Source organism: Microcebus murinus, chromosome 1 (assembly GCF_040939455.1).
Source record: "Microcebus murinus isolate Inina chromosome 1, M.murinus_Inina_mat1.0, whole genome shotgun sequence".
NCBI classification, from domain to species: domain Eukaryota; kingdom Metazoa; phylum Chordata; class Mammalia; order Primates; family Cheirogaleidae; genus Microcebus; species Microcebus murinus.
Genome location: NC_134104.1, coordinates 108,917,361 through 108,934,515, shown reverse-complemented (window position 1 = coordinate 108,934,515; position 17,155 = coordinate 108,917,361). Strand labels below are relative to the sequence as shown.

Below are 17,155 nucleotides of genomic sequence, written 5' to 3'. Positions count from 1 at the left end.
TTCTTCCATAGTATTTCATTACCTTGAAATTACACCTTTCTTACGTTTTTAACCATCTGTTTTTAATCAATATCAGACTTTGGAAAACCAAATGTGCTTATAAAACATTATTTGCTATGAAACTTAGGAAATAAGCAAGATTTACTAGTTGACTGGCATGTTAACCAGTATACCTGAGTGAAACACTGAAAAATATAAACTCAACTAAACAAACTTGAGCAATGGAAAATCACTAAATAGGATCGTAGAAGTTAGAATTATAAGATATTATGAATGAGAAAGTTCTTTTGACTCTTACAGTACATGATATTGTTCTCCACAAAGCCAGGATCACTTGTATTAACTTCGCCAGATTCAGTAAATCTATGAATATTTTCATCAATATACCAGCTATTGTTCTCATCAACTATAAAAAACACCAGAAAATAAGACTTGTCGATATTTTCTTCAGTGTCTTCATGCAGTGTCCCTGAAACAAAAAGAACAAATTTCTTATGTTTCATGTAGATAATAATCAGAGCCATTTTTAAAGATGAAACTATTTTTGTTCACTACAGTTTTGTTAATTGTTAGGGCATATGAAAAAACTAAATGTTTGTGATGTGGAGATTACACAAAACTTTAAAAAGCGCATTACTTACATGAAGCCAAACTTATAGAAGTCATACTAATCTTTACTTCAAGTCAGTAACTTTCTGGAGTCTCCACATCTGATAACCATTATCATATGAGATGTACAAAGTCTCAAAATCTGTGCTTCCTCAAACCAAGCACAACTCTAGTTCATACTGATTAATGTATTCATTTATGCTTATATTCAACAAATATTTATTGAGCATTTATAATGTGTTAGGTACCATGGTGAGTGGTCGGTTCATAAAAGTGAACAAGACAGGTTTCTACCCTTGCAGAATTTATAATCAAGGGTGAAGGCCATCAATATATAATACAATGTAGAGTGTAAAGTTCTATAGTAGGGAAGAGCCGGGTGGTGGGGAGCTGACTAACCAAATGTTGGGTGTGGAAAGGGTACGGAAGGCAGTAACACTTCAGTTGATATCTAAAAGATGAGTAAGAGTTTGCTGGGTTATTTCTGGAGAGAAGATTCCAAGCAGCAATTAAGAGAAAAGAAGTTTGGACTTTATTGCCAGAATAATCAGCAGCCATTGAAGGATTTTAAACAAAGGAGTGACAGGATCAGCTTGCCCTCTCAGAACCATCCTCCTCCCTTCAACTTCCAGACGGAAAGCCAAGTGGAGATGAATTGAAAGGGGAAACACTTAGAGGCTGGCAGGGCAGAAGCTGTTGCAGGCACCCTGGCAAAAGGATGGCAGTGGCCTGAACTAGGTTATAGTCCATGTGGAGCTAGAGAGAAGTGAGCTGATCTGGGCATGTGCAGGAAGTGGAGCTGGTGGGACTTGATTGATGTGGTGTGTTTAGTAGGGGATGACGGAGAGGGAGGCATCAAGAATGATACCCGAGTTCTGTCTCCAGGGACTAGATGGAGGATGCTAGGGCCATTCCCCAAGGCAGGGAATACAGAAGGAAGGGAGGGATTCAGGGAAGGAGCAGATGATGAGTTTTGGAATACGATGAGATTTAGGCACCAATGGAATACTCAAGTGGAGAAGCCAAGTTGCCAGGCCTGACAATGAGTAGAGGAGTTTGGACTAAAGTTAATAGATTTCAGACTCATTAGCATGCAGATGGAAGAAATGACTCAAAATGGATAAGATCACTCTGTGAGCTTGGATTGAACAAAATAAATAAAGCACGTAAAACAGTGGGAATAAAATTATTATAATATAAATATAATACATCTAATAAAAATATAATATAAAATTATTATCAGCTCCAAATATTTTATATAAGCCTTATATTTAAAACCATAAGGCATAAGTCAGAATAATTGTAAATGAGAACTATCGATGGCAGTTGACATACCTGCCTTTGAGAATGCAAAGCCTTAGGTTAGTTTTATTATTTAAAAAGAAAAAGGAAAAAGTTTGGAAATATTCAGACTAGATATCTTAAAGTTTAATATATAGTTATTCTTTATGTTGTCTTCATGTAACTGACTTCCCTGCAAGTTTGACAAGGGCAAAGAGCTCTTAAAAAGTTGGTTTATAAGTTATCTCCCAAGGAATATAATCAGTAACCTTGAGACTATGTGAGTTTGTTACAGGAAACTGCCATTGTTAAAATACTTATTGTGGAGAACTATTGTTCACTTAAAGTTTTAAACTTTGATTGTCTTAAGAAGTATGACATGAACTTCTCATTAACTTCATAATTAACGTTGTACTGTCATCTCATTAATCTTGTTATAATAAAAACTCTGTGTAAGTTAGAAACATATCAGTGAAACTTCTTCCTTGCAAGAATTATTTTGCTATAAAATAAACTGGTAACTGGATATCCATTTGCAAAAGATTTAAACTAGACCCCCACCCCTCATCCTATACAAAAACCAACTAAAAATGGATCAAAGACCTAATGTAAGAGTCAAAATGATACAACTACTAGAAGAAAACATAGGGGAAATGCTTCAGGATGTTGGTCTAGGAAAAGACTTTATGAACAAGACCTCAAAAGCACAGGCAACAAAATAAAAAATAAATAAATGGTATTATATCAAACTAAAAAGCTTCTGCACAGCAAGAAAACAATCAACAAAGTAAAATGACAACCTGAGCAATGGGAGAAAATATCTATGGAAGGGGAGAAAATATTTGTAACTACTTATCTAACAGAGGATTAATATCCAGAATACACAAGGAATTCAAACATCTCAAGAGCAACAACAACAACAACAACAACAAAAACCCCAAACAATCTGATTAAAAAATGAGCAAATAGGCCAGGTATTGTGCCAGGTATGGTGCCTCACAGCTGTAATCCCAGCCCTCTGGGAGGCCAAGGTGGGTGGATTGTTTGAGCTCAGGAGTTTGAGACCAGCCTGAGCAAGACCCCATCTCTACTAAACATAGAAAGAAATTACTTGGACAGCTAAAAATATATAGAAAAAAAGTTAGCTAGGCATGGTGGCACATGCCTGTAGTCCCAGCTACTTCGGAGGCTGAGGCAGAAGAATTGCTTGAGCCCAGGAGTTTGAGGTTGCTGTGAGCTAGGCGGATGCCATGGCACTCTAGCCTGGGCAACAGAGTGAGACTCTGTCTCAAAAAAAAAAAAAAAAAAAAAAGAGCAAATGATCTGAACAGACATTTGTCAAAAGAAGACAAAGGAGCACTAAATATATGAAAAAATGTTCAACATCACTAATCATCGGAAATGTAAATCAAAATTACAATGAGGTATCATCTCACCTCAGTGAGGATGGGTACTATCAAAAAGACAAAAAAAAAAAAAATACTGCTGAGGATGTGAAGAAAAGGAAACTCTTATACATGTTGGTGGGAATGTGAACTAGTACAGCCACTACAGAGAATAGTATGGAGTTTCCTCATAAAACCACAAATAGAACTACTATATGATCTAGCAATCCCACTACTAGGAATTTATCCAAATGAAAAGAAATCAGTATATTGAAAAGACATTTAGATATCCGCCTCCCCTCCCCCACCCCTCCACCCCCTGTATTTATTGCAGCACTATTCACAATAGCCAAAATATAGAATCAACCTAGGTGTACAACAACAGATGAATGGATAAAGAAAATGTGGTACAAATACACAATGGAATATATTCAGTCATAAAGAAGAATGAAATCCTGTCATTCACAGCAACATGGATGGAACCAGAGGACATTATGTTACATGAAATAAGCCACCAACAGAAAGTTATTGCACTGCATTTCCTTATTTATATATGGAAGCTAAAGAAATGTTGATCTCATTGAAAAGTACAACAAAGGATATTAGAGGCTGGGAAGAGTAAGAAGAAGGAAGGGATAGGAAGAGATTTGTTGAAGGATACAAGATTACAGCTAGACAGGAGAGGTAGGTTATGGTGTTCTATAGCACTGTAGGATGACTATTGCTAACAATAATGTATTATATAATTTCAAATAGTTAGAAAGAGGATATTGAATCTTTTCAGCACAAAGAAATGATAAACGTTTGAGATGATAGATACACTAATTATATTATATGTATCACTATATATTATATGTATCAAAATATCACTATGTATTCCATGATTATTATTCATCAATTTAAAGAATAAAATAAAAATAAACTGGTGATTCATTAACTGATTCACCTTAAAACATAAACATAAAAGTTGCACTACATAGAGACAATTCTAAGTAATGCAGCCTGCAAGAAACAGGCAGATAGATGCCTCTTATCTTCCTATTATATCTACTACCATCCCTCTCTGTAAGAGGGGGAAAGGTGGCAGTTATTTTGTGTGCAGGTGGCTGAAGTGAGGTTTACTGGGTTTGACCACCATCTAGTGCCCAACCTGCATTATTGGTTGAACAGAGGGCTGGGCTTGTGATCACCATCTAGTGCTCAGAGTCCAAGATGGTGAGTTTCAAGGTCAAGGCAGAACCTTTCAAAGGCAGAGAGCCTTTGAAAGACAATTTCCTCTAGGAGAGCACGGGAAAGCCTACACATTCTGCTTGACTCTATTATTACAATGAGATTTTAAAAATATGTTACCTTTTTTACAAGTCAGAATTGGTCCAATAAGTCCTGAAGTCACATCTTTTACAGTGTCTACATGGGAGTGGTAAATCCTTGTCACACAGTTGCTGTCACTGGGGCCAGGCCCCTGCTTTGTATCTACAAACCACTTGTAAGTATACTGTTTCCCTGGCTTAAGGTAGTCATCTTCCTTTTGCCGGCCCGTAGTATTATCAGGATAGAGAGCACCTAGAAAACATAGTCTGCACTGAGTTTATGGTAATCACTGGACAATACTATTTTGAATGTAACTCCAGCTTTCTCCATTAAGCCATGAATGTATATTAATCGTATTTCTAGAACAAATTATGCATTTCTCTTTGCCTCCTGTGCCCCTGAGTCCCCTTTAATTGGCCACCTAAATACTCAGTTGCGCCACAGTTTCTAGACTAAATTGGAATGGAGCAAGCAGCATATTAACAGACTATCACCACCTTTACTGATGGATTCAACAAATATTTACTTTACACCTACCATGTGCTTAGATCTCAGATACAGAGGTGACCTCTGGACTTTTGGGTTACCCTCTGTGTTTTCCTCATTGCCAGTCAGACTTGGGACCCAGGGCATCAAGAAGTACCCATGTTACCTACACCCCTACCACTGCAGGGGTGGCCCTCTGTATAGCTTACACTATTCTGAGCTATTACCTAAGTTCTGAATTTGGAAACTAGCTCTTTTTCCTTTGTTCTTTTCAGGCTAGAATTTTGCCTCAGATCCGCACCCCTTGCATATGGGATCCTGCTAACTATGGATAAAGCTCCTTTATTTAGTTAAGGACTTTAGAGTGTGAGCAACCTTCCCTTCTCTATCTTTCGGTACCCACCAGCTCCACATTAAACGCGAAGAAATCTACTGATTCCTGACTGACTGACTTTTGCACTTTCTTCCTGCCCAGTTGCCATCTGGACTTGGTCCTGTTTCCTCTGAGTCTGTCTCAGTCCAGAGGATTAATTCAGGGCCTGTTTCTAGCTTCTTCCTAATGCTTCCCTGAAGGAATCCTCAAACCTCAAAGTTTTGAATGTTCATTTAGAAAAAAATGCAAAAATATGTATTGCTCATTTTTCCAGAAGAAATAAAGATAAATTAAAAAATAAAAATACAAAAATAAAAACAAACTCATGTTAACATTTATCCTATTATATGTCCATAATATACAATAGTTTAAGGGGCAATAATCAGTACAAGATGTTCATGTAAGATGGCAAAATAATTATGACAGATGAATGGAATGGCATACAGGATTTCCATGGAGCCTCTGTTAGAAGAAGTGCCCATTCCATAGGTGGCACTCTTACTAAGCTGGACTAAAGTTCTAATTTTCTAAAGATTTATGTCAGACTTTTATAAAGACATATTTGAAATACTGAGAAAAAAAAATCTATGTTCCACCAGACACAAGCCCAAGTTCTCTTTTCCTAGCTTTCCTTGTCTTCTGAAACCTCAAAAAACCCTAGTGTTGGCTTTCTCTTTCTTTCCATTTTTCAATACCATCATGCAGGCATGACTACAGATGTGTAGGAGAGAAGATTCTGTCGGAAAAGCAAGGATTTCTCTTGATATTGATGAAAGCTTAAAAAATGTTGATCTCATAGAAGTAAAAAGTCCAAGAGAGTGATCCTCGCCTATGAAAAAATGGAAATGAGATGGGAGCAGAACAGGATTTCTGCCAATCTAACATTTAGCACATGAGTGTCTCCTCTTTTGGTAAGTGAGAGAAAAGGGCATTTTCTTACCTGGCAATTGCACAAAGGCTTGTTACTCATTGAAGATGAGAAATTGAAAAGGGACTGCCTGGGGTATAAATATTAAAGACAGGAGAAGCAGGAGTCTGAGGCCACCCCTAACTCCCCTAGCTCATACTGCTGACCAGTGCATGATCACCTCATTTTTCCTGAGGTATTGTGCTCATACTCTCCACGAGCAAAAGCTCAGAAATGTAAGGAAAGGGAATCCACTTACCTTCATTTTCTTTAGTGTAGGTGAGCCCATGAGGATGGAAACTAAAGGCTCTTGAAGCATTATTTTTTACATGTACATAAATGAAGTCTCCAGTCTCTGCCTTAATTATTGGACCTAAAAATCCCAACCAGGATGGTTTATCGATGATCGTTTTAAATGTATTATCAGTAAATTGAAAATACAAAGCCTTTTTATAAGTAAATTTCTTCCTATGTTGACCTCCTTGTTGATACGTTTGGGATTGAAAGTCTCTACAAAAAATAAACAAACAAAAAAGAGAGAACTTTAACCAATTTTGACTGGAAAGAAAAAAGTGTTAAATAAACTAAAACTAGAAGTCAGAAGCTGGACAGCCTAATTTTGATGGACAAAACCTAGATGCTGGAGAAAATGTGAAGGAAGTAAAAAAAGATGTTATAGATAAGCAGAAGTTTGAAATATTGGATGAAGAGATCAAGTACAAATGTAGCAAGCAAAATATGTAGTATTTTAGTTTAAAGACATAACAAATCATTTGGACTGAACTGCATATAAGTTTCTAACTCTGCTTTAAGGTTACTTTAGCACCCAAACAGTAGATTGATTCCCATGACTTAGGATCGTTTATACATTTAAATGGAGTTGTGGACTTGTTGGTAGCATTGGTGTGTTTTACCTAGAAACCATAGCAAATCAGAACCCCATTCATAACCTCTAGATTTTCCCTTCCCAATTATCTGAAGTAAAACAAAAAAGAAGACAGCTACACTCATATCATAAGGAAAAGTGCTTTATACCTTGGGTACCATGCAAACAAAATTCGTGATAATCACGGAATTAGATATAACCCATGAAATAATGTGTCAGGAGAGCAAGAGTGGCAATAATCCCAGGAAAGAGTAATTTTTGATTTATATGAATATCTCTTTTCCATATTATGCTTATGCTAAACAAACAAAATAGTTCTAATGGCACATGTGCCCTGAAAGCATCAATCATGAGAAATTCTTTACTGTCATTTTATCAATGAGTAACAAACACTAACATTTGCTTGTGATAGTAATTTTTTCAAGGCATAAATATTACTTACTGATCTTCAGAAAAAGGTTTTCCATTGAGCATATTTTTACCCGAAGGAGCATAGTTCCAAATGGTTTCCTTAATGCCTATGTAGTAGTGTCTATCTTTTGCCCAACCTAGAGAACTAATAAAAAACAGAAAGGTCAGTGGTGAAAGGGCCTTCATTTTTAAATCCTGTGCTGGGAGAAGCTAGGCTTGCACACCTTTTATAACCCAGGCTTTCTTCTTCTGTTTGTCTATTTCAGTTATATAGATCAGAGTTGCATAAGAGCTCATCATCTGTCTTCGTCTACATTTATGTCATTTGCATTCTAAATGCATTTGTTTTTTTTTTTTTTTTTTTTTTGCATTCAGTTTTCATTGTCAGGCCAGGTAAAGTGTTGCACAACATGCTGGCTAGATGGGTTGCCCAATCATCTATCAATCCTCTGACAACTATTACCTTTTACAAACTATATCTATTGCTAAATTATTGGAATAGTCTCCTGTCTTACTGTTTTAGTCCATCTTACATACAATTCCTGCAATATTCTTTATTAAATGTTACTTCTATCAAGTTATTCCTCTAGATTATAATTTGAATTATCTGTCATTTATGACTTTCTTTAAATTATCCTCAAATTTCTTGATGTTTAAGACTATCCATAATCTAGTCCCCAATCTGATATCCCAAGTTTGTCTCCAACATTCACTTACAGGATCCCTTCCCTCTGGAAAGCCGTCTCACCGGGGTCATGGTGTGAGGTGAGGGAGAATTCATGTGCCCTGGCCTCAGATAGCCTGGGTTTCACTCTTAGCTCTCCCACTTATCAGCCGTGCATAGTTATGTAATTCAATTTCTTCATTTATAAAATTATAATATTACACAATTAGGAAGTTGTGAAACTTAAAATAAGACAGCGCATGCCGTAGAGCCTGGGGACAGACATAACGAGCCTGGTGCACAATCAATATTTAATAAGTGTCATTTACAGTACTTCCCTTTCCCCTATGGTAATGTGCTTTCTGAACTCACTTGATTCTTTTTTTTTTTTCTTTGAGACAGAGTCTCACTCTGTCACCTGGGCTAGAGTGCCATGGCATCAGCCTACCTCACAGCAACCTCAAACCCCTGGGCTCAAGTGATCCTCCTGCCTCAGCCTCCCGAGTAGCTGGGACTACAGGCATGAGTCACCATACCTGGCTAATTTTTTGTTGTTATTTTTAGTTGACTGGCTAATTTTTTTTCTATTTTTAGTAGAGATAGGGTCTTGCTCTTGTTCAGGCTGGTCTCAAACTCCTGACCTCAAGCAATGCTCCCTCCTCGGCCTCCCAGAGTGCAAGGATTGCAGGCGTGAGCCACTGCTCCCGGCCTAAACTCATCTGATTCTATTCACCCATTTCCCAGCCTGATATTCCCTCCTTCGGTCTCTCTGTTTCTTGGCTAATACCAATTTTTCCCATTCTTCAAGGCTGAACTGAAACTTCCATTTCTCCGTGAAGCCTTCCCTAACCATTTCAGCTTACGGACATCCCCCACACCCACTCCTTTCCGAATTCACCGAATTCACCAGCCATATCACAATCTGGCAATTAGCCACATGCTGCTTCATATTGTTGCTTAAATGTTTGTGTTGTATTTTCTCTACTTCAATAGACTGCAAATCCTATAGATTAGGGGAGCACTTGTTCTTTATACCTCCTAGAGATATCAAGAAATAAATGTTAATTTTTTTGAACAAATAAATAGAGTGCCTTGGCTGTGTACAATAAGTAAGAGAAGGAGAAGTTTTTATAAGCCATTGATCTGATCTGTGCATCAAGCATGTATTGAAATATCTATTACTATTAGGTATTTTTTGAGATTTTTACAATTTTCAACAGTTAGATTGGTACTCTGATTTAAGTTTAGAAACCCAGAATTAGAAATATTAAGGCAGCACAATCGTATGGTATATATAATTCTGCAGCTTGCTATTATTCCTTAACTACTTATCTTAGAGACCTTTATATGTCAGTACTTAGAATTCTACTTCTTTCATTTTAACTGCACCATAATTTTTCCTATTATAAATGTACTACAGTTTATTTTTTAAAACACACAAACTCGAAGTATATTTTTCCTATGTGTACATACAGATGTCTGTATATACTTAAGAAAATGCCAAATACTCCAAATTCCAATACTCCAAAAAATGTTGAAGAATCGTATAAAGAGAACAAATACAAATGTAGTAGGTAATATGTGTGGCATTTTGGTTTAAAAGACATACCAAATTCTTAGGGCTGAACCACATGTATTATAGTTTCTAGCTCCACTTTCAGTGCTACTTTAGCTTTCATGCAGTAGATCAATTCCTATGACTCGGGATTGTTTACATACTTAATAGGGCCAACAGCCAATCCGCTGTGGCACATTTGAATGTCACCAGCAGATGTTGGAAGGAATTCAGAAAAGCTAGGCCTGGAGGGACCTTGGCATGAGAAGAAATAGCCTATAGGGGAACCAAGAGGAAAGGATTAATATCCTGTAACTTTTGGGAAATAGCTGAAAGGGTTGGCAACGATATGTCACAGGAGAGACGGATTAGGCTCTCTGCCTCAAGGAGGAGACACAATCGGGTTAGAATAGTTGGAAGCTCAAGGCCCACAGATTTAACTCTAAATAGGGAAGAACCTTAAAACCTTCCTTGTTGCAGTGGACTTGACCAGCAGCTGTAGAAGGACTCACCCACCAGGTGGGTGGGAGCAGGATCTCTTAAATGGGCTTTCAAATGCCCCTACATCCCCAAATTCTATGGCTTCTTATCCTCACAGGAACATTAGTTTTGCCCTGGAATGTGAATAGTAAAGGATCTATTAAGCTGGCGTTTTTTGTTTTTTTTTCCCACACTAGGTATCCCAACAAGTGCAAAGAAGTCTAGTATATTCACGTCAAACAGATCTACCTCCAGTTCAGCTCCACCATTTACTACCTGTGTGATTTGGGGTGAGTTACATAATCCTTCTTAACTTGAGTCCTTTTATCTGTAATGTAAGAATAACAGTGATTAAAGTTCAGGGCTCCTGTGAAGACCTAGCCTCCCGTCTGTCACAGAGTAGGCACCCAGAGATAGTTAGCTCCATCCCCCTAGACATTGAAAATGGTACTGGTAAATACTTAGGTTTTTGTTTTCTTTCCAACAGAGGACTAGGAGAATTGGTTTCTATTTTTTTTTTCTTGGTCAGGGAGTTGGGTGTCAAGCACTTTTTCTTAAGTAATGTTACATATTTGTTACATATTATGGCTTGTCAAAATGGAAATTATTGTTGCAGGCCTGTCCATCCCTTCCTGTATGGCCCCCAGTAGGTCAGTCTTTTGGTACAAAAGTATTTGAAGTTGGTCACTATCGTTTGGTTATATTCTTGGTTTGTAGCCCAAGAACATAAGGCAGTTTACTTAGCTGAACTTTGTGGAATTTAGCCCAAAGGTGTGAGCCCAAACACCTTGGAGGAAAATTTAGATTCCTTCCTAGTGTTTCCATTCTAAGACTATAAAATAAGTTTAAGAAACAAAGAGAACACATTAAAATGTGCATAAGAGCCAAATTATAATAGCATCTTATATTTGTAAAAAGCTTTACCAAATATAAAATATCTTATAAATGAAAATTAATACCCTATGTAATTTTCCCAACACTCTCTCCCCTACCACTCTCATTACACCTGTTTTGTAGATAAGGGATCTAAAACTCAGAAGGTCAAGTAATTTGTTGCAGGATATACACTTACAGTTATGGTGCCAGTAGTCAAGTATAGATCATTGGATTCCAAGTCAAACTTTCCTTCCATGCTACCCGTAATAGTATTGGCTTTAATAGTTTGTGTATACATCTATATTATCAACAGATGCTAAGTTTTGCTCAGTACATATGGCTCTAATTGTATCTTCCAACAAGGCAGAAAAATGGGATATAAATGATACGGGGACAAAATGGGAAGTTAAAAGACAATTTGGAAGATGTCAGTAATGGGAAGTTAAAAGACAATTTGGAAGATGTCAGTAACTGTTACATCAATTTCTATTACTTTTATCAATAACAACCACCTGTTGAAAGTCAGCTCTTCCTTAGCCACTTTCTAAACATTGGCTCTAATTACATCAGCAACTTTGAAAGGGAAATTTATTAAACTCTTTTTATAAATAAGGAAACTGGAACTTGGGGGTTTTAATCAACTTGCCAAAACAACTGTTACTACTAGTATTTAATCATAGGCTTCAAAGCCTGGTGGATGCTCTTACTACTAAACTCTTTGTCTTATAATGTAGGTTAGTTACTCTGTGGAAAACTATCAACTAGATTAGAAAAGTTTAAATAAGTAACGCAGATAGTAGCTAGGACAGACAGATCCACTTGGGCTGGAGCCCCAGGTCCTCCACAGGTTAAAGCTATGTAAATTACAACCATCTATAATATGGGATAGATGCCATGAGAAATCGGAGGCCCACAAAACAAGAAATAGAAGGGAACAGTGAAAAAGTATTGAGGACCAATAAGAAAGAAAAAAGCAACCTCCAACATCCAGAAAATGGCCTGACACTCATAGATAAGTCCTAGTGTTCTCCTTTTGGGCAAAACAAAACAATACCACTCCAGAATATGTCTGAGTGTACAGGAGAAACATAAACATTGTCCAAAACTCAAAAATAACCATGTATTCCTTGGGTATAATTTACTGCTGCTTCTTGACCAATTATAACATTAGCTTTGCTTTATTCCTCTTGCTCTACAGATTAGATTTATAAATAAACCCAGTCATAGAATTGCCCCCACTTCCTCACTGGATCCCATGCAGAGCAAAGCCCTGCTTCCTTAAACACTCCCCCAGATTACCCAATCCAAACCCCAATTCCATAATACGTCCTTTTTAACATCCTTTTTCTGAGAAACCCTTGGGTTCTTCATTGCATGTATTCCCTCTCAATGCAACAAGCAATAAACACAATTTGTTCAACTACAGGTGTGTTGCTGTGGTTTAGTTGGAGTGTTTTGATACTAAAGTCCATGATGTGGCTCAGGAAATCTGTTTCATGGCTTAAAATACTATCAACATGACAACAACTAAGAAATTTATGTCTCTAGCTTAGAGCTCTCTGCCTAACTCCAGACTCCAGTATATACAATGATCTACTCAATATCTCTACTTAGTTGTTTAATGCAGCACTTCTTAAATATTTATGCCTAGACAAATCATCTGAGGATTTTTAAAAATACAAATTTGGTTTCTATATGTCTGGGGTTGTAACAGAGGTAAAGGTCTGAAAAGGGAAAACAAAATGTTTCATGAGTTGTCTCTTGAAAACCACCCACACTTTTTGGGAATTAAAATCTGCATTCCTTCTTGAGGCCAGTAATCAAAGGGACAGAAAAATGTTTCTTGTTGTTGTTTTCTAGTATCTTAAAAAAACAAGAGATGGATCCACTGAATTGTCCAGACAAGGGTCACCAGAGATAAGGTCAAACCACCAATTATAGTTAAAAACTATAGCCTGAAGCCATGACATGTGACACTGGTCACATAGAAGCAAACCCAGCCACCCCAAACCTCCCATTAAAAAGCCCTGTTTTTCTGCTTACAGGTAGGATGGTGGTCTTTCAGGATGCTAGTTTGCTGCCCTCCTCATTTACCTGCACTCTAGCCTGGGCAACAGAGTGAGACTCTATCTCAAAAAAACTAAAAAAAGAAAAAAGAAAATGTCTATACTACCCAAAGTGATTTACAGATTCAATGAAATCCCCATTAAAATACCATCATTTTTTGAAGATCTAGAAAAAATAATTTTATGCTTCATATGGAACCAGAAAAGCCTGCAAATATCAAAAGCAACCTTAAGCAAAAAGAACAAATTGAGAAGGCATCATTTTACCTGACTTCAAGCTATACTACAAGGATATGGTAACCAAAACAGCATCGGATTGGCACAAAAACAAAGACCTCCTAGACCAATGGATCACAAGAATCGAGATTTAAAACCAACCTCATATAGCTGTCTGATCTTTGACAAAGCAGACAAAACCACACACTGGGGAAAAGAATCTCTATGTAATAATGGTGCTGGGAAAATTATATAGCCTTCCTTGAGCTATATGTAGAAGCCCTGTGAGGTGGACCAAGGGGAAATGAGGAAAGTACTGACAAGTGTCTGCTGCACTCAACGTGGTCACTTGGAGAAGGTGGTATCTGCCAGTTCTCTCCATCATAAAGGTCTCTCTTTTGTAATTAACAACTTATCTCAAATTGAGATCAAATTAATATCTTACTCCCCAAACACACTTTCACTCAATGATTTTAGTATTATTCACTCATAACTCTTTGTAACATGAGAGATCAAACCTTATTTCTGACCCCTGAACTCCAAAAACCTATAATTAATATAATTTAACCTCTTCTGGGCCCTTGATCTCTTTGAGTTTGCATCATTTTTTTCCCCTGGCAATCCTCTTAGGTCTTCAGGTTCAAAGAAATTTACCCTTAGGGATTTTCTGATACAGATTCTGACCCAAGATACCAGGGACTGCTTCCAGGATTCTTGCAAATGTTTTCCTTCAATTTCCCTGCCTCTACCCCTAGAGCTGGCTCTATCTGCTACTTTTCCAAAGTAGATGAAAAGTAGAAGACCAGAGATAAGAAGCAAAGCAAAGAATATCCAAAAATATTGAGAGGTTCCTAGGAGCCTTGCTTTCCAGCTCAGAGAAGCTGAAAGGCTTTCCCATGACAGACAGTGTACTTACTAGAGATTACCACAATGGTAGACCTGATGGAATCCCTAGAGCTGCAGGACTCAGCCAATATATCCCATCCTGTCTGCTGGGATGGAAGCTCCCATGTTCTGTTCATTTCCCCAGGGCCCTCATTTCTAGGGTCCATTTTTCTAGATCCTTTAGGTAGCTTAATCTGGATGCCCTGAGGCCAAAAAAGCTAAATGATGGCCATTCAGCAGGGTCATGTGTCCTTGGTCTGCAGAGGAGACCCCAGCTCCCAGCTCAAAGAAGCCTAAACAATCTCCAACTACCAGTGAGTGCCTTCTGTTATATCCCTACTAGGTATAGTGATTCTGGAAGTAGAGAACCAGAACTGGTTCTGTGTCATTTATCACCTGTATTTCTAAGTCTAAACAACATATTTTTTGTTTTCGAATAAAAAAGAACAACAAGTATAACCTATTTGTGTGAAAAAAGGGCAACTGTGCCACAGTTAAATTAAGGTTCCTGGGAAAATATCAGCTAAGCAGTCTTTAAGTCACAGCCTGGCTCTAGCTATCTGGAGGATCAAGAGTCTCTCTTGGAAAATCAGGAGTGACTTCTGCTAAGCACAGGACTCACCAGGGTCAGGGCAGCTAGCAAGCCTGTGATATGGACCAGGTACTAGATGTCTGACAAGATATGCCAAACAGAGTGAGCTCCTTTTGTCTATTCTCTTTCAAACCCCATGGCCCACCTGCAGCTCTTGGGAGCAGGCAAAGAGAAGCATTTCTGTGGAGTGAAATGAGTGTCCTCAGCTGACCTAAACAGTAAAAAATGGAAGGGGAGAAAGCAGGAACATCATCAGGACATGGTTAAGTCAAGCCAAGTACAGATAAGACTCTTCCAGGCTTACTGTCCTGAAGCTAAAAAGAAGGTTCCTTGGCAACAGGGCTCTTGGTGAAGACAGCCCTTGGCATATCTGTCCTAGAGTCACACTGCTCCCATGGGCTGGTTGTTCCATACCTGCTGGATTGCTGACACACTGGGACACGCTTTCTTTCTTCCTAGGGATCCTCCTTATCTTTTTCCTGTGCCCCATCTCCTGTTCCTGAATCCCATTTCTTCCTTTTCTTGGAGGAAGAATTCTCTTATTTTGGTAAGGTGCATTCCCCAATAGCTTCTTGGGAGAGGGATTTTTTGAGAACTTGCCCCTCAGAAAATGCCATGCATCATGAAAATAATTGACTGCAGAATTTTATTAATCAATGCTCCTAAATAAGATTGGCATATAATTTTTCTTTATTACACTTGTCAACAGAAAAGCCAAACTTGGTAAAATAATTTAAAGTGGTTTATTCTGAGCCAAATTTGAGGATCATGGTCCGGAGGCATACCCACAAGCCTTGAGCAAGTGGACTCACTGTGGTTGGGTTACAATTTGGTTTTATACATTTTAGGGAGACAGAAATTATAGGTAAAGTCATAAATCAATACATGGAAGGCATACATTGGTTTGGCCCGAAAAGGTCAGACATTTCAAAGTGGTAGTGATGGGGTTAGGGGAGGGTTAGTGGTTATAAGTGGGTTTAAAGACTCTTTGACTTATAATTAGCTAAAGAAATGAAGGTTTGTCTAAAGGCTTGGAATGTTTTAAGTTAAAATAAGGCATCTGATAATCAGAGAAAAGCCAGCCATATATTTGTTGTATAAATTGAGGACCTGCAGGTTTGTCTTGTATAACCTTAGGACTGTTAATGAGTTATAAGGATATCTTCAAGAAGGGAGGGGGACATGATGAGGCATGTCTGACCTCCATTTTCATGGCTGACAACTGAGTTTTAGGGTATCACTTTCCCCAAGAAGGGGATCCATTCAGTCAGTCAGCTGGTAGGGAAACCATAAGATTTTATTTTAGTTCACATAGTTAATATTTGTTTGGTTTTTGTTTTAAGATTAAAGTGTTTTCATAGAAGTGCTTGTAAAGTAGTCTGTTTGATCAACTTTATGGAAATATTTCAATATGATTTGAATAAAATTTCCACTGTTACTTTGGTATTTAACCAATAATACCATTAGGGCCCTGTGTATGTGTGTGTGTATGTGTGTGTGTGTGTGTGTGTATCTGAGAAAGTGACAGAGGGACAGACAAAGAGAGACACAAAGAGACAAATTCTTAGGGTGTGGTGGGTCATACTTGTAATCCTAATACTCTGGGAGGCCCAGGAGGGAGGATTGCTTGAGGTCTGGAGTTACAGGCCAGCCCAAGCAAGAGCGAGACCCCCATCTCTACTATAAATAGAAAGAAATTAGCCAAACAACTAAAAATAGAGAAAATTAGCCGAGCATGGTGGTGCATGCACGTAGTCCCAGCTACTCCAGAAGCTGAGGCAGGAGGATTGCTTAAGCCAAGAGTCTGAGGTTGCTATGAGTTAGGCTGATGCCACTGAACTCTACCAAGGAACAAAGTAAGACTTTGTCTACCCTCCACCCAAAAAAGAAAAAAGAGGCACTTCTTAATTATTGATTCAATTTACATAATGACTATTGAACTATTTAATATTTTCATTTCTTCATGATCAGTTTTAGAAAGTTATATTTTCTAGCATATTGTCCAATTTTCTGCACATTTTCAAATGCATTGGCATTAATTTGTTTATAACATCCATTTATCATCTTTTTTAAATCTATGGTATTTTGGTAGTTATGTCTTATATTAATTTTTAATATAAATTTTTATGATTTTTTTCTTCATAAATCTCACTAAAGATTTGTATATTATAC

The 17,155-nt window shown here is 37.7% G+C and overlaps 1 long non-coding RNA gene across 2 annotated transcripts in view; it reads left to right on the top strand.

Annotated features, from left to right (window-relative positions):
- Positions 1-16,918, top strand: part of LOC142871882 (uncharacterized) — a 48,558-nt gene extending 31,640 nt beyond the window's left edge. For both annotated transcript variants that reach the window (XR_012920057.1, XR_012920056.1), the window contains 3 exons: positions 6,151-6,356; positions 10,546-10,638; positions 13,270-16,918. This is a non-coding gene — a long non-coding RNA (uncharacterized LOC142871882). The remainder of the gene's footprint in view (positions 1-6,150; positions 6,357-10,545; positions 10,639-13,269) is intronic.
- Positions 16,919-17,155: the final 237 nt, after the last annotated feature.